The 25219-nt window shown below is 42.4% G+C and overlaps 1 long non-coding RNA gene across 1 annotated transcript in view; it reads right to left on the minus strand.

Moving 5' to 3' along the window:
* LOC148051583 (uncharacterized) overlaps nucleotides 1-25219 on the minus strand; it is a 260189-nt gene that overhangs the window by 228025 nt on the left and 6945 nt on the right. Inside the window, exon 2 of the long non-coding RNA XR_015700037.1 lies at nucleotides 738-907. This is a non-coding gene — a long non-coding RNA (uncharacterized LOC148051583). The remainder of the gene's footprint in view (nucleotides 1-737; nucleotides 908-25219) is intronic.

Below are 25219 nucleotides of genomic sequence, written 5' to 3' on the forward strand. Positions count from 1 at the left end.
TCTGTAGAAAACACATTAGATCCCTAGTCTATGACATTAAAATGTTATTCCATGACACCAGCTCAAACAAAACAATGTCATGTATCAAAATAAGGCTAAATATTTTGTAATGCCTGTACAGCAGAGGACAGAAAAGTTTAGACATTTCATAAATAAATAAATAAATAGTTTGAAGCATTTACTGGTCTTCTTGAATGCAAGAAACATGCCACAGCTGGCAGTAACATGCCTTGTCTCAGGTATTAGCCGTGCTAGCACCCTGTTTCCCCAATTCTTCTGCATACATTTGCTTCAAGTGCAACAAGGAACTATGATTTGGAGCATGCTTTTGTACCTGTGTGCAATCCAAAATCTTTGATACAGTATGTGATTATGGCATCTAATAGGCTTTTAATTTCACCGAGTGCTGTCTCGTGTGAATTTTTACTAATAATTTCCACATTACACGCCAGCAAATTGTATTTCGTGCTGTATTTTCGAGAAGGGCTCTAAGTAGTTAACGCTTGTTTGGGGTTTGCTTGTTTTTAAACTATACTACTAGTTTGCACTAAATGATGTGGATTTATTGACAATAAACCTATAAAACAAAAAGTGACAACTGAGCTATTCCTACAGTGCTGAATTATATATCTCATGAATTGGACCCGGATCTGCAGGTGAGCAGGTTAAGTAGAAGGAGTAAACAGGAATTCAGTGAAGCACAGTTTTATTTTTAAAAGTTTTAAAGTGTTACCCACCTTCTGCACTGCTTGGACTTCATGGATCACTGAATTTATCCCAGGGAGTAACATTAGATGTCAACACAAATTCCACTGGTTAGCTCATTGCAACACACAGTAGTTGAGAAGTTACAGCTGACATATCATCAAATGAGAAAAATCCACAGAAATCAGGAGCAAGATTTGTTCTAGAGGATGAAAGAAGAAAAAAATTACCATGAAAGAGAAAAAAGGAGAGTTAGGCCATTATCAGAAACTCTGTTATTAAACATTTTTCATTATTAATAATATCAGAGTACTGACTTGGCACTTCTATCATGGAGATTGTACTATGTGCAGCATGCAAGCACATAACTGCTTTTGGGTTCCCCCCTCCCTTGCTTTTCCCCCTTAAAAAAAACAAAACAAAAACACACACACACAAAAAAACCCCTCATGCTGAGATTAAAAGGACAGAGCAGAGTGGGTAAGCAATATTAAAATAAAGGGCTTGATAGAAGTTAGCCTGTCATGGTCTTTTTGTTATATTCTCCCCCCTGCCCAGCTCAGACTTGGGAGGACTCATTTGTTAAAACCACCTTAGCTTCCCCCCTTTTTATTTATAGCATTGGTTATTCTACTGTTGTATTTTATAAGATTTACCAGACTAAGGTTTCCTTGCCCACCACAACATTTCGTTTCCTACCATCAAAACTAGGTCTGACTCCATGTAAAAACGTGCCTATTGCCTGTCCACTTTTTCTGGTTTTTTTTAGTTCTGTTTAAGCACTATGTATATATCTCACTTGTCCCCTAATTTCCTGAATATGATATATATTTCCTCACTGAAGTCACATGGCAGCACAGGCCTACGCTACAGCTATAGCAGCTTTGCTCTATTCTGTCAGAGGAATCAAGTTACCAGGAATGTCGATGCACTTCTAAGGAGGAGTGGGTTAGGGGAGAAAGACAAATATGTTTAGTAAGATTTTTCCAGAGAACACATGCTGCCCTGAGACAAACACTTTAGCATGCAGCTGATTCTGTTTGGGTAGCCAATAAAAAAGAAAAAAAAAAAGGGGGGGGGGGAAAATGGTGTTTTTGTCTGAAAATTTCCATTCCTTGAACACAATATGTTGCAGTAGATTTGATTGAGAATCTCCCCAAAGCAAATATGGAAGAGCCATCCTAAATGCTGGAAAACTGTACATGGTAACAGCATGGACCATACCACATGAGACTGTTGGCTTCCCAATTATGTCACTTTTCATGCAAGGTCAAGAGATGAAATTCTGTTCTTAGCTGCACTGGTAAGCAGATAATAAGCACTATAACACCACTGAGCTTGCTAGGGCCAATCTCAGATCTATACAGGGGGACAGGAGAGACCGATTCCCTTTCAGAAGGAAACATTCTCTTTTCCAGCAGCTGAGCAGGCTCTGTATGCTATGAAGCACACCAAGAGGAATGGAACAAGAATACAGTCAAAAGGAAAAATAACTGGGGGGTGGGTGGGGGATGTGGAGAACATATGAAAATCACAGCTGATACCATTTCTCCCATACACTAATACCTTAAGGAGTTCAAAGGTTTTCCATGCCTATGGCATTTGGCAATTATAATCGCACAGTAAAATACCTAAGGTTAATGAGTAACCTCTAAAGGAAGTTACTTCACATAATGACAGCAATTTCTCTGAACTAAATGTTAATAATCAGGCCTGTAATACGGTGAGAAGGAAATAGTGGGCAATTGGCAAATGGAACTCTGTTACCTAGTAACAAGTCCTTGAGGTATGAGCCTAAAAAATTTGAGCAGGCAAAACATTTCCAGGCAGGCAGAGCAGCTTGACAAACAGAAAACATTTTGTAAAAGCAGCAACTGTCCATGACATGGAAAGTGGAAGCAGGTGCAGCAAATTATTTCATTAACAGGCAGTCTGAGGTAGAACTCACTGATGGCAAAGTAAAGGAAACACTGTCATGTAATCAGCAGCAAGAGCAGGGCAACAAAGTTCACATTACTCTGCGCAAGCCATCGAGCAGCAGCACAGCGTTTCGGCAGCACTGAAGATAAATGGGAATCCTGTCCCTTACGCTTACATTGTTCATACTTAGCTCTCCTGCTCTTGTGCCCTTTTCGGCCCACCAAGCGATAAGTAGAGAGCCCTGCCGTAACTTCAGGCACAGTATGTGCAAGCTGTGTGCAGGGCTGCCAGTGAACCAGTAACGCTGCTGAGTCAGTGAAAACGCCCCTAGCTACCAGGTTAGGGAAACTGTTGCAGAAAGGGTTTCAACACCTTTATTATAAATGGGGTAATATGTGCTCTGAACCTAGTTGGGGTTATTGTAGTTTGCGATGAGGAAGAGCATCAGGATGATTGCCACACTCAAACACACAAAACAGGATTTCCCTAATGTTCCTTTAAGCAACAAACGTACTGTCAAAGGTGTCTTACAAATCCATCACCTTTCAGTCACAGTGAAGGAAACTGCATGTCCTCATTATTCTCCATCTCATAAAATCCTTCTGACAGGTATAGAATTGCACAGGAAAAAAAAATAAAAACTTTGACAGCCTCCTTCATGCATTTTTTTCTGATAAGCAAATTGCATGTTTTATCTGTAAAGCTGGACAAACCAGATCTTCTCAGAACATTAGCAAATCCCATGTAAGCCACAACTGAAAAACATTTACTACAGCAGCCTTACCTTCCCCCAAACCCAGCCCTTCCCCTGTTCTTCGTTGATATGCTCAAAAGGGTGTCCAGAACCATGCAAAGGCTTGGATTTGTATATTCACTTTTGACTCTTGATCAATATCACCGATTCAAGCACCATGAACAAACAACAGAATAGTGAAAGATGCCTCATTCAATCCTACCTTATAACATACAGAATATTTACTTCCAGAAGAAGCTAATTTTAACTGTACTTATTAAAAAGAAACCACTTATCTACGTAATAGTCTCATTTTCAGCCCCTAGGTCCTATGCTGATGTTTTTTCCTAACATTTCCTTGGAATGAATGCCTTTCTGGAGTTACTGGCCAGGCTGATACACCTGTATGTAAAACTTCTGCTGTCAGTGGTAATTTCTAGAAAAAGCTGCGTGATAATGTTAATATTGCCAAAGTCTCTGCACAGAAGCAAACATAAGACATTCTGTTTTGTAAGAGAAAAAATAAATACTCCTGACTGAAATTGTCCATTGATGTACAACTAATGAGTTTGGCCAGTTTGTTTGTTTGCTTGTTTTAGTAAAATCTAATCAAAATTGGCCTCACTACATTTTCTTGGTGAAAGAAAATCCTGTTCCTGATTTTCTCCTTATCTTAAAAGCAAACAAGGAAATTTGATTTTAAGATGTGATATTAATGCAAAAGTAAATTTGATTTTTAAAATTCACAAAGGCCAGGAAATTTGCAGTTAACCTTGGTTCTAACCTGTGAGCAAAACCAGCATTTTCATTTCATGATCACAATTCTGGACAATGTAAGACACTGTTCAGTGCTCTTATATTTGCATAAATTCAGATCCAAGATAATCCCTGCAGGAGATGGCTCCAGGAAGAGAAGCCACAGTGAAGCCAACACATCAACTGGGGAAAGACGGGACCATTCTTGCTTGGGTGATACACCATAGGCCACAGCATCCAGCATCCCCTGGCTCCCCTCAATTTCACTTCTTTCAGCAGAATACCTTGCAAAAGAAAGTTTTACTTAACTTGAACATAGATCATACCCTACAGCCTAAAGTTAGCAATAAGGCAGAGCTAAATGTTTAAAGAATCCTGATACTGAAAGCTTGGGATCAATCTGAATTTCAAGCCCCTCTGTAAGAACATTTCTCAGGAGGAAATAGCTGCCTAGTTTTCAAGCACTATTCTTACCACACATGCCCTTAATCCATCTGATCTAGTCCCATTAGCTTGAAATACTGGAATCAGTTATGTCTCTTCTTTATCATATCGGAATCAGAAGAGAGCTGATATAAGTGACCAAAGAAAAACATCCTCAGCAAGAGTTACGTAAAAGCCTTAAACCATCAGATCTTGTTGTAGACATACAAAGAAAAAAGGAAGACCAAATTCAGCAGAACTCTATGTTCTAACTAGTTTCCGCTATCGGAAAAAGAATGCATTTGCTCATTTAGACACAAAAGCAGATCCCTAAATCATGAAGCCATAAGCACAGCTACACGGATTGCTAAAAACCACGGGCCAAATCTCACAGTCACGCAGCAATGTGGCTTCTGACACTTGAGCAGGTTCACTTTGCTATTTTATCCTATGTCAACAAGCCATATCACATGTATGAGCAGGATGTTATTTGGTGAACAAAAGCCACTAGTGACCAAAAGCACATAGGTAAAGCATCGGCTATAAAACCAGAGAATGATACATACAGAAATAATTACAGATTTGGCATTTGCCATTGTTCAGATATCTGACTCCAGGAACAGAGAAGCTGACTGCTTTCCAGGAACAGCCGAGTACCCACCTTCGGCCCCTTTACAACACCTGCAAACAGCAGCAACCGGAGCCACAAAGCACTTTCTAACTTGTTCTAATAGAAGCCGATATTCAGCATTGCACATTTTGGATATTTGCCTTCACGGAAGGCAAGGGAATGGGCACAAATAAGGCGAGCCTCATATGACCCATGAGCAAGCAGTGTACTTCATGTGCCAGGGCTACGCTGAGGCATCTGGCAGCAGGGCTAGATTGGCACAGGGGCGAGTGGGCAATCAGAGTCCGCGCTCATGAAAGGCAGCAAGACAGCCGGAGCTACTTAAGCCAACGCCGCCAGGTCATCCTGGGACACAGCCACATACACAGCTTTGTTCCTTTCCATAATGGACACAGCAATGAAGCTCCTGTGGAGCTGCTGGCAACTCCACCTGCAAGCCATTCCTAGAACACAGGCTCTGAGGTGCACAGTTAGTAGCCTGAGGCATCTGGCAACATCTCAGCTTTGGCAGGCAACTTGCAAGGTCAGGAAAGCTGGCTGCCCCTCACCTAGAGTCTCACCCTGGACAGACTGAAGTAGCTGGGGGCCCTGGCTGCAGATGGTCTTACAGTCAAATTCACAAGATGCATAGCCATTCAGAAAAGGAAAATGAGGTCACTGATTTTTATTTATTTTTTTAACAATAACCAAAGGCTGCTGCTAAAAACCTTTCCTCCCTCTAGTATGTGCTCTTAGGAGGCTGACAATAAAGATGTTTCAAACAAACTAGACACTAGACTCATCATCTGCACTTCAGCCTGATCCTGCCTTTGCGTATACTGCTTTTACAGTAGAGGAACTCTTATCAACAACCAATCTCAAGTGACTCATTTTACACTTGTGCTAGGGAGATCAGAAGGAAGCCTCGTGACTTATAATCCATAGTTAAAACTGCAAGAGCATAAAGACAAGTTATCTGACAAAATGAAAGTTAAATAAATACAGGTGCCTTGTGGTTGCTACTTGCTGATCTGGCAACAGTTGTTAGTCATTTCATCAGAAGGCCCATCTGCAAGGATCTAAGAGTCAAACGCTTTGATTGTCTGCCCTTCATGTTGTCTGGCTCCTCTTCACTCATTCTCAAGAGCCAATGAAGGCTCAGAGTAGTAACAGAAACCTATCCAAGCCACGCTGTTCTGCAGATGTTTAAAAGATAAATGCACAAACTGTGAAGGAGCTCACACAATACATAGAAAACGTTTTGATTAACTGTCCTAACTGGAAGTCATAGACCCTAGGCTCTCCGAGCGTGTGTTTCGGCTTTTAAGAAAGGAAGTTTGTAATGGGGTTTTCTGCGAGTGTCTGTCAGTCTGAGATAGTTTAGAGCCGGGCCCACCCCACTGCTCTGCAACAAGAGAAGGCTGCACTGTAGTGGAACTGATGTGGTTGTGCTGCAGGGAGAAGCAGGAATCAGATCCCTTTCAGGGAGGCACCATGAGGACCCCAGGAAGCTGCATCCACCACTGGGCTCAAGTCAGCTTCTGGGGAGCAGCTCCACAGTCGCTCCACAACTTCAAAGGAATTCCTCCTCCCTGCTTCAGTCTGCCCAGTGGCCTGGATACAGAGGTCAGGCATACAACCCTGGGTTTGTCCCCTTGGGAATTACAAGCGGAAAGAATCACGGGGAACAAGCAGAGCATGAGGTGGCACATAGGACTTTCTTCACAGCACGCTGGAGGCTGGAGTTTTGCGAGAAGTCAAGCAACATGATGGTTACTTCTTCTCAGCCTTAAAATCCAGGACAATACCTGCTATAAAAGATTTTCTGCCAAAAGAGAGAAACCAGCATCACATCCATAAAATACCTTCACAAGTCCAGCAGTGAAACTGCCCCATGCAGCGAGTGGCTTGCACCAAGGAAAAGATCACATCCACACATGCAACTTGCTTGCTGCTGAACTCGTGTCTTTCGAATTTCCTGTACTGAACAATATAGGACAACCCCAGAGATGCGCTAAGCATTGCAAGGGGTGTTGGCACAAACTGACAGAAACCAAAAGAAATTCAAATTCAAGGATGAGGCACTTTCCTTACCTCATCCCATTGTACTTAGTTATTTCAGCACATAATTGCTAACATCCTTCATTGATCTGAAATTCCTGTGGATACAATAAGACCAGCCACAGATGGATGCTAGCCTTCACTCTGAGTTTACATGCCTTTGTTACAGCCCCTAGGCTCAAAACGTATAAAGCTTTCAAAGTGTCAGTGACCTAAATACATTTCTGAAAGCCCCGAGTGCGTTTGTGGGCACCCCTCATGATGCATGCAGCCCATTTCCTGCAACCACACCAAAAGCCTTCGGCTCCCCTGCACACGACAGCTCCTCTTCCAATAGCCCTGTTTATTTGTCCTTTTTCCACTTACAGTCATCAAATCATTTCCTCTTCCTCCCGAGCTCCGCTTTAGCTATGATTAAGTGCCACAGGGCTTCCCACTTTTAAACTCTATGCAGCCCCATCTGAGGAGTTTGGTGTCAATGCTTGGAGATAAATATTCACTAGAACATAAAGGTTTTATTATTCTGAGAGTGGGGACAGATGTACAGGTGATTTTTTTTTCACTCCCAAGGTAAAAGGAAACTATTGAGATCACTGTAACATACCCGAGCATAATGCAAAAGTACTGTTTTTTAAGAAAGGGGAATAAATTGGGAGATTCATATGAAATTTATATATATAGATATATTTATGTAAAAATATATGCCCTCTAAATAAAATGCCCTCTAAATAAAATGCCCTCTAAATAAAATGCCCTCTAAATAAAATGCCCTCTAAATAAAATGCCCTCTAAATAAAATGCCCTCTAAATAAAATGCCCTCTAAATAAAATGCCCTCTAAATAAAATGCCCTCTAAATAAAATGCCCTCTAAATAAAATGCCCTCTAAATAAAATGCCCTCTAAATAAAATGCCCTCTAAATAAAATGCCCTCTAAATAAAATGCCCTCTAAATAAAATGCCCTCTAAAACATATCCATATATATTTTTATATTGATATTTTGATATTTTTATATATTTTTAATATATTTATATTTTATATAGATATGAATACTTTCCATTAGTAAAGGGAATGATTAAATAATTACAGGTATTTCTCACATCTTAAAAAAAATTATGAGCATCATTTTTTTTATTTCAGTAGCCCACTTTAATTTGCACTATGTTAGCATATTAATTTGAACTCACATACAAAATACACTCCAAGGCAGCCTTTACAGTTATTTCTAATGGTTCAGTAGAAAGATATGATCTATTTAGCCTGTGTTTGAAAATGTTCAGTCCCAACCCAGATATTAGAAGCATACCACCCTCAAGGTGAGAAAAATATTTTAAGGCTTTGCTGTTGCTTTCCAAAAACAGCTCAGAAGACATTCGTGAAAGCAGCACAAAAATGTCAGTCTGGGGTTGGTTTGAGAGAGCAATAGGGTGCAGAAGGGGAAAAAAAAAACAACTATGTGGAAACAACAGGTCCTCCTTCCTATATGCAGCATCAACATGTTTTGTTGAGACGAAAGTCCTTAATGCACAAATATATCCAAGTCTCTAGCAAATCCGCAATCCAGATAAGCTAAAACAGACCAAACTTCCAGTTTTCACAGACATTGTGAGAACCTCATTTTAAATAGCTGCTCACCCCATCCCTCCCCTAGAATCAGTCTTGGGTATTTTAAAAATGGTCCTCTGAACCTGGATTTTACTAAGCTGTGATGGTCCCTACAGTGAGCAAAAACACTGGAACAGCACAGGCTTATTCCAGAAGTAGATTTTGTGATTTTACAGTGACGTTTTAGTATCCACCTCAGCCTCCTTTTGGTTTTCAGATATTATTGACCAAGATAGAGGATTCCCCTGCTAAACACAGCTTCACTAAAACCCTTATTTTCTTTTCACACATCAGCACTTCTGGGGGGAGGGAGGGACACAGCTCAAACCCAGGCCACCTCACAGCTAAGCGCACTCGGCAGCAGCTGGGAAAATGGGTCACTTACCAATAGTTGACTGACCCTGTTTCAGGCTGAATTGCAGGATGTGTCCCAATATTTGGGGAATCACAGGGTTTATTTGCTGTTGGGGAGGTGAGGGTTATCAGCATGGCTGGGAGCAGAAACAACCCGAACCTGCAGTGGGGCAACTTTGTGAGCGTAGGAAACACTCCAGCCGGTCTCTCCTTGCTCCTTCTTACAAGGCTAGCACAAGGCAGGTGTAAAACATCCTCAGCTTACCACAAAGCAAGGATGACCAAACCCTCAGTCACATCACCCATCTGGAAACACACAAGCAAGGCCCAGGGTGCCATCCTTCCCACAGGGCCGGCCAGAGAGGCTCCCCACCTCACCGCAGCCCTCCCCGGCCTTCAGCCACATCCACAGAACACCACAGGCACCTGCGCCTTTGTGACAGGACAGACAAAGCCGCAACCAAGCCCACAGGGCTTTTCGTGGCTCACGGTAGCCATCGAATTGCCTCCCAATCCGATCCCGGGGAGCAGGCCTCTGAGAAAAGCCTATTTCCGTACATTTTAAACAAAGGGGTTCAGCACCATCTGGCCCTGTGAGGTACCTCAGGCTGAGGGGGCTTGTGAGGCGCCTCACGAGCGGGAAGGGGGCACCACTGCCAGCGTTTCCCGCCACTTCCTGCCCCCTGCCTCCCCACCCGCAGCCTTGGCCCAGGCGGGTGCTGACAGAGCATAAATTTAAAAATACAAGGTCTACAGGCTGGCTCCTGAGTACCACTTGAACCACGCATCCACTAGGTCCAGTTGAAGGAAAAAAATAAATAAAAATGAGAGAGAATATAACCTTCCTCTGGCCTTGCCTTCCCTCTCACTGTGAGAAGCCCTCCTCAGGTGAGGCGGTGGTATGCCCTTCATGCATAAAGTGGGCAAAGGGTCCCCAAAATGCAGCCAGCTGACTCCATTTTCTATTATCTCAATACCCAATATCTTTACTACCATCATTTCTAAGAACTGGGGACAAAAAGGTCTCTCGAAGAGGCTGACAGGTGCTTTGGCCCACCTAGGCAGTGCCAGGGCTCCATTCCAGTCACACAAAACATCAGCCAAGTGGAAATGCTTTTCCTACCAATTTCAGTGGATTTACAATCACATCAGACCCCTTATTTTCACACAGATAAAATCTTGTGCCCACAGTGGCACTACCTATAGCGTTAGACCTCTGCCACAAGAGGAAGTTTTAACATGAAAGCAAACGACCCTTAAAAAACCAAGATCCAATTCAAATGTCCAGAGATCACCACTCAATGGCGCACAACCAACATGGCGCATCTCCACGCCGTGCTGCAGTCTGTTATATTGGTTTATGTTCCCAGTGACTCACATCACTTCAACCTGATCACCATGCCAGGAGCTGTTTTATGGGAGATATCAGTGATTTTCACCATCTTTCTTCTCTCTTCTCCCCCTTCCCCACCCTCTCCCCAAAAGCCACCCAAACCCCATTTTTTCAGGTCATTCTGAAGAAGATGCTGTTTTGACAGCATCGTGTATTTTCCTTCTTGCAAATTCTGTGGAAACCCTGCCTAAGAAAGTGATATATAGCCAGAAAGAGACCCTCACCCTCAAACCTAATTAGAAGCCTTCACTAGAAGCAGGGTTTCAAGAGGACAGAAGCCTGAGGCAGCTGGATGGGAACACGAACCATACCATGCTCAAACAGCTTTCTCATATTCATTCAGTGACCAAGATCCATCTGTTTATCATCAGCTACAATACAGTCTGAGACAAAGTGCATTGTTAATAGGGTGTGTTTGAGAGAAAAGTCACAGGGAAGTGCCCTAAACTAAGTGATTTCTGAAAGTAATGGCTACAGAGCATATACCACACAGTAGCGCTGCTCTAATGGATATTTTTCTTCAGTCATCGCCATTAACTGTGTTTTTGCTAGCAAGATTCAAAAACAGAACAGAAGGGGTGGTAAAGCACCTTCTTTAGTTAAGAGATACTACTTCTTAACACAATATTTTAGGGTTTGTAAAATGTGATGCACAAAGATGGCCGCAAAATAATAGTGATATTTAAGAGTAGAGAAAGCAGAAAAAGGATAAAGGGGATTTACCTAATTCAATTAAAGGTGCAATCTTTCTTCTAGAGAAGTACAGATTTTGGTCCCATGCAAAGATTTCAAATCTCTTTTTCACTTTATCATTTTAACAGGTAATAAAAAGTGAAATAAGTGTTTATGTAACTAAAAGAACATAGATGCAATACACACATACACCAGAATAAGTAGGTAAAAATCCTCATAAAAGGCATCTGGGCCCATGGACGCTCAAGGATTTGAAAAACTTGAATTCTAATTTTGATTCCTTTTTCTTGTAAGGAAAATAGGGTTTGCCATATATTATCAGAACAATGGTTCCTTTTGCCCTTAAGCTTGCCTCTAACAGTAACCCAGGACAGCGTTTCAGAGTACGGCGAATGTTCTTCAAGTAACAGTTTTGCAGTACCTTGCACCTATGATTACATACGCTAATTCCAAAGCATTAATTAGCTTGAAGATCCTTCATCACCCTTACTCAAGTTCCTCTGTCTCTAAAATATCAAGTCAATATATTATCATATATGACTAATGATTGCATGTTATTTAGTAGCTGGAGATTGTGCTTTTAGGCCACAATCCTATTCTGTTCAGCACTGCATGAAAAGAAGGAAGAACCAGGAGACCATATCACCACACTTCACTAAGGCACCGTGAAAATGCAGCTGAACTGAGGGATGCCCCACTCTGAGACAGCTTGGCTATTAGGTCAATTGAGAGCTGCAGATTCTCTGCTGCTGGAAAAACTAAACCAGAATGTCTCAGAAGTGGAACAGTTCCTACATGAAGTAGTCAAAAAGTCAAGGGCCACCTAAAATAAATAAATATTTTAAAAGTTAACAACAATGTAGGAGGATATCAGAGTTCTTCCTGCAGTCACCCACCTGCGTATAGCTACTGGGCTTCTATCGATTAAGCATGGTGGGTGCACATTGCCACTTGGGACACAGGATGAAAAGCCGGACACCAGAGAAGTAGAAGCACAGTAACTGGGCGAGACTATCAAGCACATAAAATGTAATCGAACCAGCGGGAGGCTTTCAGTCAGCTCTCCCTGAAGCCTCTGTAACTCAGAAATAGAGGTATCTTGCAAGCAACGCACCCTTTAGTTTAAAATCAAAGGTTATAGGGTGGATTTTTTTTTCCTGTTGCCCTTGTTTCAGCTTTTTAACAACATTCTCCACTATCAAAGCTTTCATTCATCATCTTGATTTCTTGCCCCTCCCATGGTAAATGCTATTCTACTGCCTTTTACTAACTTGCATACAGCTGACGTTCTTCGCAGGCTCACGGAAGGTTGTCTGGAGGCAAACAGACGCTCTAGTAACTCCAATGATTTCATCCGGTACCAGAGATTTTCTATGTATGTTTATTCTACAGAAGTTTGTACACTTATTTCATAAAAAAAGATAACTAATAAAAAATAGCATTTTCCTTTTCTATACATGCATACAAATGAAAGATGGCTTTGTTTGCTAACAGAAGTTTGAATATCTGAGTTCGGAGTCGGGATAGAAATAAAAGCTCAGACTGGGTCTTTTCCAACAGGACCTAAACCAGGAAGAATTACAGTAGCCTTGTGATACAGCAAGGAGTTGTATAACACTTGCTGCTGCTGTGGAGTTGTTTCTAAGGGTGACATCACAGTTTGCTCTATGGACCTGTTCTGTGTGCGAGGTGATCTACTCAGCAGATTCAAGCTGCTATCTACTACTCAAATAGATGACCCCGGCAAGAGAATCACTTTATTTCATAAATTCACAAAGTTTAAAGCTAAATGGAACTATTGGATCACCTAAGATCCCATAGTCTGTACTGCTTAATCGCAGTTACCTCTCCGCTCATCCCGGCAGCTTGTGTTTGGTTTAAACATCTCTTTCAAGTAGGCCTGCAGTCCTGGCCTGAATAAATCAAGAGTGGGGAATTTATCACTTTTCTTGGTAGTTTATTATAGTGGTTATTAAACCTCACTGCTAAAGATACATGCCTAACCCCACGTTTTCTGGTTTCAAGTCCAGTCTTATTACTTATCCTGCTAAATTAGAGCCCTTTAGTACATATTTCCTCTCCACAAAGGTGCTTAAGCACTGTAATCAAGTTGCTCCTCAACTTCTTTTGTGCTAAGCTAAATAGATTGAATTCTTGATTTCTTTCTCTCCATGCAAAACTCAAGCCTTTAAGTTACCTCTCAAGCTTGCTGCACTCTTCAGTCTTTCAACATCCTCTTAAAAGCATAGGCAGGCAGAGGGTGTGCTGTACTCCAGTGCTGGTCTCACTGCTGTGTTGGTCATACATCAAGTATTACATTAACACTTTTCTCCCCTCTGAGCTCCAAATCCTTTCCCAGCTATGTTTTGAGATATAGGTCCCATTCAGTAGTCAAAACCTCAACTTTTTGCTCCTAGGTGAATAATTTTGAGTAGAGCAGGGCACATTTTGTTTGAACGGGACCAACTCCTTAAGCTATGTGCATCACTCGGCAGGACAGCACTCCCTTTGCCGTTGCTTTTCTTTTACTTGTACACCCCTCTCGCAGGCACTAAGGGAGGCCAAGGCTTACGCCACACCGGTGAAGAAAGCATATGCTGCAGTGTGCCCAGGGATCAAGATCCCCACACCCTGTCCTACGTTGTCCATACTGCAGCTGCCTTCTGGCCAGCACAACCAAGTTTCTCACGTGTACAAACCAAAGAACTGGTGAAGGAATGCAGGAGGACATGGGAAAAAAAAGTAGATGCCTAACCACCACTTCAGCATGAGCTGAGGGCATGGCTGAAACCTGTGCATGAATCCAGCACCTCGGCAGCACTGCTGGGCTCCTGCTTTAATTGCAGCCCTTGAACAGGAGCACGCGTGGATACCAGATAATCATCTCTTCCCTACTGCGGCAGGAGTTCTTACACTGCCTCGGGAAATGTGTGTGACTGCTGCCAGCCCTCTGCCTTCTCTCAGCTGAAGGGCTCCACCATAAGTAGCAATGGAAAAATGAATATGAAGTATCCCTGTTCATGCATGAGGGATATGAGACTGACTCCTGACTGACTGACCCATCATGCTCACCAGAGAGGCAGAAGACCTCTTTTTAGAAAAAGAGGTAGAAAACAGGCTTAGCATTTCTCCACAATCATTAGTCCCTATTTATTAGTCACAGTCCCCATTAAAAGTATGATGTCAAGGAATCGAAAAATGCCACCTCACTCCAACTAACGTGTGCAGGCATGAATCTAGCCCCAGACATAGCAATCCCTTAGATTTGTATATCTTGTTTTCTAATGACCAAGGAATCTTCTTCACACCCCCTGCAACAGTACAATACTGCACAGATGTGGCGTTGCCAAGAAACGGGCTTTGAGCTCACTTGCTATGAGTTTTGCCATAGATAGAGAAAAATACAGCAAAATAGGCAGAACAGCATTCTGCTTCAGCAAGGCAATGTGCAAGGAGCTCTAACACTATGCCTGGTCTTGCAGCAGGCCTTATTCATGAGAGCAGGCTCATCAAGTCAGCCAGGGTGTGTCACAGGAGGAAGCAGCAGTGATAGAAGCCAGGGCACTGTCAGTAACTGTTGGTATCCTTTTGTGCTGAGGCGGGTGTAGAGAAAGGGGAGAAGGAGGGAAGGAATAAGTTGCCTTGACCAGGGTTTGGCCAACAAAATTTTTGCCTCATACTTTCTTGGGCTGCATGTTCTGGCCCAAAATCCAAAGTAACAGTTCTAGCTACCCAGAAACAAATCCCAGCTGCAGAAAAAAAAAAAAAAAAAAAGGGAAAAAAAAAGAATTCCCTCTTCGTTTTGTGGAAGGCGTTTAATTGGGACGTATTTTTAAACAGACCACCCTTTACATCCCATTGCAACAGTCTTGACACTTTTCCCTTCAGCTTCCACTCGAATTGCCACCGAAACCACCATTAAATGGTAATGTACTTCAGATTAAAGGAAATAATCTCTGATTTGCTTTGTATTGCAGATGACTTCGGGACGAAAAGCACATTCTGACAGCTGTTTCCATTTCATTGTGCTTTTTTGTTTTCAAAAAAAAGAGAAGACCATTTGTTTTCAATTTGTCTATAAATAATAGAGGAAAACACAGCTGAGGGGCCCAGTGTGATTTTTATAGAAACTTCATTTTTAGAAATCTGATAAGCTTATAACCACATATGTTTGAAATCACAGTAATATAAAATACAGAAACTTAAAAAAACCCTGCTTGTCAAGCAATCTGATATTTATGTTATCTAGCACTTAGCAGCATTTGTCAAATATTGTGCGTCGGGGGCAACTTTGGACCTAGATTCCGAACGCATGAAGAAATATCTTGCAGATCTTCAACAAGGTACCAGAAGATGCTCCAGCCCAGAAGACACTTAACACATAAGTAGCCCCTGCACAGTCAAAAGGCTTGCTTGCCTGGACAGAGTTCAGAGACGAAGATCTGCCAGGACAGCCAGCTATTGCCTGCTAGCTTGAGAAACAAATGGAGACAGAATCCACACTGCTACTCAGATACCTGCCACCAGCTGTCTGCTGCGACTTCAAGGACTGTTTCAGTTTCTCTGTCTGGAAAATGGAGTTAAAAGATTAGGACTTAACCTTTGAGGCCAAAACTGTTGGGTTTTTCCCTAGATTGAGAGTGACCTCACAAGCCAGCATGTTTATCAAAATGACTCATGAAGGCAATGGACTATACCTCAATTCTACTCAAGCTGCTTTGGTACAGATCAGACCTAGCAGATTACCAACGCCATCAATGACATCTCTTCCTCAGCCCCTCAGCTAGTGTTAGCAGCTAGTACAGAGGTAAATCTATTTTCAGATGCATGAGGAATCCTAAACAAGCCCTGACGATAGCCAGAGCACAACAGCAACCCCCCTAACTAGTACCCTCATTTCCTCAGAAAGACTATATTAAAAAGAAAAAACCGCATGAGGAGAGGAGTTACACCACTACCATACCAAGAGAAAATTCCCCAACCTGGAGTATTTTACCTGAGCATTTAGGAGCATTTCTGATCTACAGCGCTGGTCTATAGTACAGCAATCTAAGGAGACGGGACCAAAGGCGGGAGGGACAGATATGTAGCTCAAATGTAACACTATGCCTTAAAATATTCAAGTTCTCTCTTCCCAGTCCTAGTACTATAAACATTGTTTATGATCTTAGTTTGTCCTCTATTTTCTTTAAATATAATCACTTTGTGTCATTTCACCGATATATTGTTAAGCTTTTATTCATAACGCAGTGTTAAAGAATATTTCTGATGTGACTTGAATTTTTAACCTGAGGAGTTGAAGCCATTGGAAATGGTGTTCTTGGAGAAAGGCTGTTTTCAGGTTGCATCATAGCTTGTGAAAGCTACAGGAAGCCATTAATAAACAGAAAGGTTTTATTACAGTGGCTCTGGCTGCTACCTTGTAAGGTTTCCACAGAATCAGAAATCCAGCCTGTTTGTATCAGCACAATGCCTGGAAAAGATACAGCACGCGGCCTGAAGAGGCTCCTAAATCTTCACGGCAGAGGTTGCACTTCTAATATGAGGAAGCAGGCTCTATGTTAAAGGAAAAGTTAGACTTATGGGAAGATCTGAGGACATGAGAACACCTCCCACCAGACCAGCTGGCTGAAGCCATCTGTCCAACATGGGGAACACTCATAAGAGCTCACAGGAATGACCAGGCAGCAAAGAGATGAGTTCACCAAGGGGCCCAAGACAGTACAGCCGTCATCTCTGTCCTTTCGTCAGTGTCAAACTCCTCCTGTAAGAGCAACGTGGGCTACAGAATAGCCCGGAGGTGGTTATTAGGGAGTCTAAGGGGAAGAAAACAGGACAGCAGCCACTGCCACTACTGGCTATGTAGGGTAAGCCCCACTTTGAGAATTGCTTCCTCTTCTGTTTCTCTCTTAGTAACAAAAAGCCATAGGAAGGCTTGACACACTAACAAAGTGACATACAAAGATTCCTACTAAAAAAAAAAATATTTTCTAAAGTTTTAATGAGCTTGTGGCTGCCTAGTACACACAGTTAAGGTGTCTGTTCTCTCCCTATGGCTGGTCTAGCTGACAGTACAGATTGCAGATTATATCACATCTAGACTTTCAGAGACACAGAAGGGGAACTGCTGTGTCCACAGGCTTCTCAGACTTTCCTCCAGGTGCTCTGCTGGCAGCAAGCTCTACTGCTCCCCAGAGAGGCAAGCAATGCTCTTTACTGTAAAAAAGTTAGTAGACAGTAACTAGTCATTTCAAGAATATGTTCTGTTTTCAAATATACACATGGAACAGGCTGCTTGATGAAACAAGACTTTTTTCACAAAGGAAACTCTGCACTGCTCTCAGTGGGCTTAATCTTGATTGCGCTTGCTTTGACATCAGCCAAAGTAACTTCACTGAAACCCACGAGGAGCATTTTAGCAAAGTGCAGTAGGGCAGGTGGTTGCCTAAAGACCTCAGCTTTAGCCCCCAGGGACTTAGAAGCACTGAATTAAAAACCACCCCCCATAATCTCCCTGTTTGTAATATATTGATTCACAATGCCCACATTACACGCCCTGGGAGGACATGACAGATTTGTTGCCGTCATCTTTTACCACTCCTTAAAGAAAATATGTAACCAGCATCCCACCTGTCACATACTGAGTCACCTCCCAGTTAAATACATTTTCTTATTTGTATTTTTTCTATTCAACAGATAAACATGTTTCATTTGTCAGTACAGCTCACTTCCTCAGGAAAAGAGCTGAAGGTTATGCTCTAACAGAATGCTAATCACCCACCAAAACACCTGCTGTAAGACATATGCTTATACTGTATCCCTAGGAACAATAAAAGGCATTGGGACCAATGTCAATCTGATGCTGCGAGGAGGGGGTCCTCTTAGACTGAAAAGGAAAGGGAATAATTCAGCTGGCGCAGCGACCAGTTTTGTCACACAGAGTTAACATCCTGCCGTCATGCAATAATTTAAGCACGCTGGTTTTACACACTACAGTTTAAACCGTGGATAGAAAGCTGTTAATGACTCACTGCACCAGGCTGCTGTGTGCCACAGGAAGAGGCAAGTTCCCTGTGGACCTCAGCTGTTGGTAGCACCCCACAGGCACTCGGTCCCCACCCTGGCCAGCAGGTCTAAACCAGGAGCAGGAGTGGGTTGCTGCTGAGTCCAAGCCTCATCCTTGTGCAAGGCCAGCTGCACCACGCTGCCCGTGCTCACCTCGGTAAGACGCTGCCATTCCCCTCCCCAAACCGTTCAAGGACCTCTCGCTGCTGCAAAGCACGAGTGACGCACAAAGATTTTGGCAACCTGCTCACAGGACCACAGAGGCTAACAACTCATGCTCTTGTGACAGGAGTTCCTACAGCGCATATTCATAACAATTATAGGACAGACCAGGAGGGGCAAATTCCCAACAGTATTCCACAAGCTACTACTGAATTTTATTTACTGAAGTGATTTTTTCCCAAGAATCTTCATATACCAATCCTCCTCCACACATTATGGGGTATTATTTTCAATTCATAGGTGGGCACAAAGTTTAAGGATTATTAATGGGTTATTTGCTAGAGCCAATGAAGCAATCTGGCAGCAGAATCAGGAGCAAGTTTGGCGTTCCCACTATCTTGGCTTTGTGCTTTAATCAAACTTTATATAAGACCAAGTACGACCAGTTCCTGGGCCTCCTATCTCTAATGTCAGGAACCGATTACAAAGGCACCAGTGGTTCTCGTTCTTGCCAATACAGCTTCAGTCTGATAGAAAATTATTTGACTGAGGGCTGGTTCAGAAAGGAGCCATAAACTGATAATACCCACATTACTACAGGAACCAAGAACTTAATCTCAGATGGTTATTTCCCAAAGTAAATATTTAAATAAACTAACATCTAAAAAATAATAAAATGTAATTAGAGATAAGCAAGGTTATAAAAGTTATCCTCTCATAGGTTGCAGGGAATTTTATTTCCAAATCCCCTCAACATATGATGGGATTAAAAAGTCGCTATGATAGAAATAGACGTTATAATCTGAGAGCAGGTTTCCTCTTAATACCAAAAAGCATTTCCTGTAATGGGAAGTTGTCAACAGACCCACGTAGTGGCAAAACAGGGATGGTTTATTTTAGCATTGTCTTTAACGAACATTTGGATATCCTGCCAATATATTTGCACCTGCTTACAGCATCCAGATTGATTTGCCACAATGGAAGACTCCAAGTCACTCATCATAAAAGGTGCATCTCTTATCCAATAATCCAGGAGGTGTTATAAACCCCCACACATCTTTATTCTTGCTTTTTTTTCTTTCAAGATGAGAAAAAGTCTATTTTTCTGCCCTAAAATTTCCTAATCACGATTCCTCTATTTCAAAAGTAAGCAGTGACCATTAATCTGTCTGGTGCATCTTTCCTTTGTGTTCCTTAAACCCTCCAAAAACAACACGCCAAGAAAAAAAAAATCCATAACAAAGCATTTTAGTCCCATAACTTGGGAGCAGAGACTGCAGTGAACTGCAGCCAGGCAGGGAGCGAGGCAGAGCATCGGCCGGGGTCTGCAGGCTGCCGGCTCCGTCATCTGAGCTCGGGGAGGAAGAGGAGGAGCGGAGGCTGCAGCAGGTGCTCTGCTTCAATTCACAAGCGCAGTGACCCTCCGTCGGAGCATGGCAGGAATTTCAAATGGGATTAGCCACCCGGACAAGGGAAAGGTCATACTTGACATTTCCACTGGAAATTCTAATGCAAATAGACCTCTGATACTCATGACATTTTTTCACACACATCTAACAGCCATACATATGTAAAAGCAAAATGATAAAATGTGATCACTAATTTATGTAAATCGCAAAGGCAATAACACCAAGGGCTGACTGCATAGAAACATTAGTCAGGCAAAGGAGCACAGTATTATGGTATTCCTCTTTTATTTGCTACCATTTTAAATTGGTTTATTTTGATAGGGTTGCTATTTGTTGAGCTTTCAAAAAGTGCTCAGTGCTGTACAAGGAGTAGGCCATAGAGCCCTTGCTCGTAGTAAGGAGCATAGTGATTTCTTGGCTTTATTTTGAATGTGTTTGGTTATTGCAGCGGGGTAAGAGGTGATAGAAGCAGAGGGAGAACCTAAGAGAGGAGCCTTATTTTGCCATCTAAGGCAGCAGTCATTTTTATAGCCTACCTCAGGCTTGATTTTTTTTTTTTTTTTTTTTTACACACTATAAAATCCTGGCTGAACACCCAAGGAAAGCGTGAATTTTCAGAATGAGACCCCAGCGCAATGCCAGTAGGATACTTACAACATGAAGATTACATGGAAAATAGTTCCGCTACAACAAAGCTTTTCTCACCTCTAAGTGCTGCCTAGCTGCTTCCAAACATTGCAGCACCGGCTTGCAGTTACGGCTATTTCTACGCTGTATCTTGATAAGCAAGTTTCCTGTCACAGTTGTCTTCTGCAGTCACCAAATTAGACAGAACATAAGTGCCTTGGTTAGTCTAGCTAAAGACAAAAATCCAAGGTGTTAGGCTGAACAACTGCAGAGGGGAGGGATATTTTGGCTGTTGTGCTTTTGTTATTTTACAAAGCAGACTAAACTGCACAGCAAACCATTAGAAGTGCACTGCGGTATCTGCAAGAGTCTCCCACTACGGGCAGGAAAATAAGTCAAAGCTAAATATAAACTAAGTAGAGAAAACCCAACACTGTCAGAGGTCTTATTCAAAGTTTTACTTTCAGTGCAACTAAGAGCAGATTTTACCCCGCTTACTGTCATCGCTTGTTGTATTTCAATACGTTTATTCCTGCGCTTTAACATTATTTCAAAGGGCAGCGCCTCATTTTCCCCAGCTGGGGGTGGGGAAAACATTTATTAAACTCCTTAAAGCTTGTTTATTTTTCTTCAGGCTAATTACCTGCCCGCAATGACTTAATTTTGTTTGTTACAAGTTTTAAAATGACAAGTTCATCCGAAACCGGAAAACAGCGATACTTCAGCAACAATAAAAGGCCACAGTCCTGCAAGCACTTATGCATATACTTCGCGTTTTGCATGTAAATAGTCCCATTGACTAAATCCCAGTTCTTTGAAAGGGAAGAAAAGGCTGAAAGGGAATCATTGTTTTCCCAGGCAAACAGTGCTGGAGAAGAAAGGAACAAGTTAGGAATATAGAAAATTAACTCATTTCCCCTCTCCCACCACATGCACGCATATCCTGAAACTTCGTGAAATGACTTCAGGTATCTAAAGTTTCTTCTGCATGCAACCCAGGTTTTCAGCATCTTAATGCTTTATTAATTTTCCCAGGCAATTTATTTAGGCAGACCTAATGTGGCAAAAAACTTTTAAAAAGATTATTCAAGACAGCGCATCGTGAGCAAGCAAAGACCAGTTCTGACATTCAACCTCCTTGAAGTATTTTAAGGGGGGGGGGGGGATCAAACAAACCATCAAGGAAAACTGTATTTGAACACCACAGAAACAAAATAATTCATCCCACGCTTCCCTTAAGCTTCCCAGTTAGCTCCATCCCCATTTCCTCCGTGCTGGATAACCACAGCTGTATCGCTTCAGCTAAAGTCACCCTAGGCTAGAGCTGGCAGGACTGATCAAAACAATACAGCTGCCATAACCAGTGACACTCCAGTGGCATCAGGGCTGTGCCCAAATTATAACGTCACGAGCCGAAAGTGGGCTCGGACCCAGCAGGGACAAGCTGAGGATAAGCAGCCCAGCCAGAGCAATTTCCACCTGAGCACAAGAAATCTCCTAGGTGCCCTCTCTAGCCGAGGAGGAGGAGGAGCAGCTCACAACCTTGACCAGAAGCCCACACCCAAACAGAGAATGAGAAAGGTCAAGCCTCAGTCCAATAGTAACCTGCAGCCTGAGGCTTTCAGAGCCAGGTAGCACACAGTAAAAGCAATTCAACAGCCATCTCGACATGGTAAAACCCGCAGCAAAGCTGCGGCGCTGGAGGTATGCGAGGAAGCATTGCTAAGTACAACACCGAACCAAAACACAGGTGGCCCCTGTGCACCATCAGTGAGTTACAAGGCACAAACGATGACTGCGCAAGCAAGCACCAGCTTCTGGCAAGACAGAAATCACTTTAGGAAGGATATAACCCTCAATTTATACCTTAGGAAAGATATACCCTTGATTCATACTCTAAGGCGGCTATAAGCCTTGATTTAGGGCATGAAATGACCATTTGTTGATGTGGGTTAGAGCACAACTTCCTCTGTGAGCACGGTATCACAGACGGTAGAGGGAGAAGCTAGGTAAGATATCCCACATTAAAGCCCACACTGCTGCGGTGAGCTCACTCAAGTTTCAGTGGGCTTGCCTATCTCTACTACAACACTGCAGCCAGAAGTGTTGACATACATTGAAGACCCATCACGTGTGGGCATACCGTGAGGGCCGTGGGCTGCAGCCCAGCCTAGCGGCCCACAAGATGTAGTCAGTGGGTAAAGAGCTGTCACTATCTGTGGAAAAAAATCTGAAAACATGCAGAGACAGCCGAAAACAACATTACCAGCAGTCATGGGCATCTTATTGGCTAACAGTGGCAAAGACATTAGTAAGTGGAAATAGCCTTATATTACACGTACGTGGGTTCCTACACGAGACGATGAGAACTAGATATACTACTTTGCCTCATACTGGGTTATGGTTTTTCCACTTGATAAAAAGTCATGACTTACTCTGAAGTTTCTTCTGCCATTATCAACTTCTTTCAAACCTGACTAACTATCATACTGCCATCACTGAACCCACATGACAGATTTGACAAGTGGAAAGAATTAAAATAAATTTGCTAGCATGAATTTTCCTATAGCTGTTCTTCATCAATTCTCATTTAAAAAAGAGCATCCTGAACTTGCACAAATTAAAAACTATATAAAAGCAATTTATATTGGAACTACTGCTTTGAGGTTTCTTCCAACCTAAAATATTTTAAGATTTAAATTCCTTAGAATAGCAATAACTTAGGCATAGGGGAGAAGATGACAGAGCAGCAGTCGTTTCTCTGATTACAACCAAAAGATATGGGCACAGCACACAGAATGAATGAAGCTCTACAGCCTGTGTTAATTGAACAGTTTCTTGTAGCCTTGAGAGCAACAGCTGATACAACCTCTGCTTCTCAGCTGCGCTCAAGTTACCACCTGACAAATCTCCCAAGCCACGCAACTAAATCCATACAAATATTTCTAATGTTGCTTACTGTCCAAAGAGAACATTTTCAGGGATAAAATGGGTGTGCGAGGGAAAATGCATGGAATTCATTAAGAATCATAAGCAAACTCTTCCTCACGGAGAAGTCCTACAATATCTAACAGTGGTGAAACCAATAGACTTCTCTAGCAGATTGGCCTGAGCGCGCTCCAAAATTTTCTAGGCCTGGTGTTTTAGGGCTTGCTTCTGGAAATTTAAGTGAAATACTACAGAATTTTTATCCCAGTGTCACATGCCAAACACCAGCTCCTTCGCCATCCATACACTTCAGAGTTAAAAAGAATCACACCAGAAACTTAACTCGCTATGTAGTCATACAATCACATAATGTAGTCTCCTGTAGGATCTAGCATAATTCCAAATATTCCTGATTATTTCAGCAGGGTTGGGGTAAAGTCCATACATGCATACACCAAGTGTTACATCCTCATTTTAACACATCCTTCTGGAAAAACAGAAGTGGTTGGGGGAAAGGGCCAGAACTGCTCATCTGTAGTCTGCTTGCACTGATGTGCAACCCACATCAACTTCTGTTCAGCATATGAACACGTAAGCTTGTATCAGTCCATGCCGTCCGAAAGACTACTTCACAGGGCCCACTGCCACTCACAGGCTCATAGTTACAGCTTTTCCCTCATTTCCCAAGTGTCCCCACCTCACTTGCTAGTGATACACCTTATTCAATGTCACTTCCATTACTTGCTAACACATTTTTCTTCCCGCTTGCAAGCCTTTCTTGTGTGAAGATCTAAACATTGCTACACATAGCAAGCAAGCACACTACTAAGTCACTTCCAACCCCTGTTATCTTGCTCCTAATAGACCTCTTGCAAACAGCTCCCTGACAACATTTTCTTTTTCCACCATTGGATTGACACAGAGAGGACAGGAACTCCTCTCTCAGACTTTAAAGATAGCCAGTGTTTTACCCCCTCATCTCAGAAAAGATGAAACATCTGCTTGGAAGTCTTTTGCTGCTTCTCCTAAGCAATTAAAGCCAAGCCTGGCCAGACTTTCTTCATAACCCAGAGCCTAAACACCGTTGCTCTTTGAGCTGCCAGCTCGTTGTACAAGAGGCACGCAGCCCTTCCCTTTTGCTGCTGAGCATGGCTCACCCTGTGTCACTCTGTGACACGAGAACAACGCCAGCAAATATACACTTGATGCTTCTAGGCGTACACTGAAATCCTCCATTACCGACCAGCTTTCACGTAGATGCTCAGCAACTTCTAGTCACGTATGCTGGGCATAGACAATCAACAGCTATCCTGGTCTTACCAGTGGCCTCTCAGGCAATCTAAAAACGTCCTGATATTTATATATGAATATATATACGTAGTCAAGTCACTGGAAGATTTATTTATCTCTTTTGTGTGTGCATATACATATATGTGTGTGTACGTATACACACATGCATACAAAAAACCCAACTAAATCAGCCAGTGGCTTGAATGGCTTTAACACTGCTTCTGAAGAGGAACCTCCATAAGACCACATGTGGTTCTACCAGGTAGAGAGCTAGCAAAAAAAACCAAACTCCAAAAAAACAAACAAACAAACCCCAAACCACACAACCAAAAAAAATCCCACAACCAAAAAAACAACCCCAAAACCCAACCAAAAAACCCTCTAGCTCAGATCTCATAGAGACAATGAAAACAAAATTTCAGGCCTTTAAACACCAACATAGGTAGAAATCAGGAACCAGACTCTCTATTTGCAGTACAGACATT

The sequence above is a fragment of the Nipponia nippon genome, unplaced genomic scaffold (genome assembly GCF_047370975.1).
Source record: "Nipponia nippon isolate SJK-2023a ecotype South Korea unplaced genomic scaffold, ASM4737097v1 scaffold_6, whole genome shotgun sequence".
Lineage (NCBI taxonomy): Eukaryota > Metazoa > Chordata > Aves > Pelecaniformes > Threskiornithidae > Nipponia > Nipponia nippon.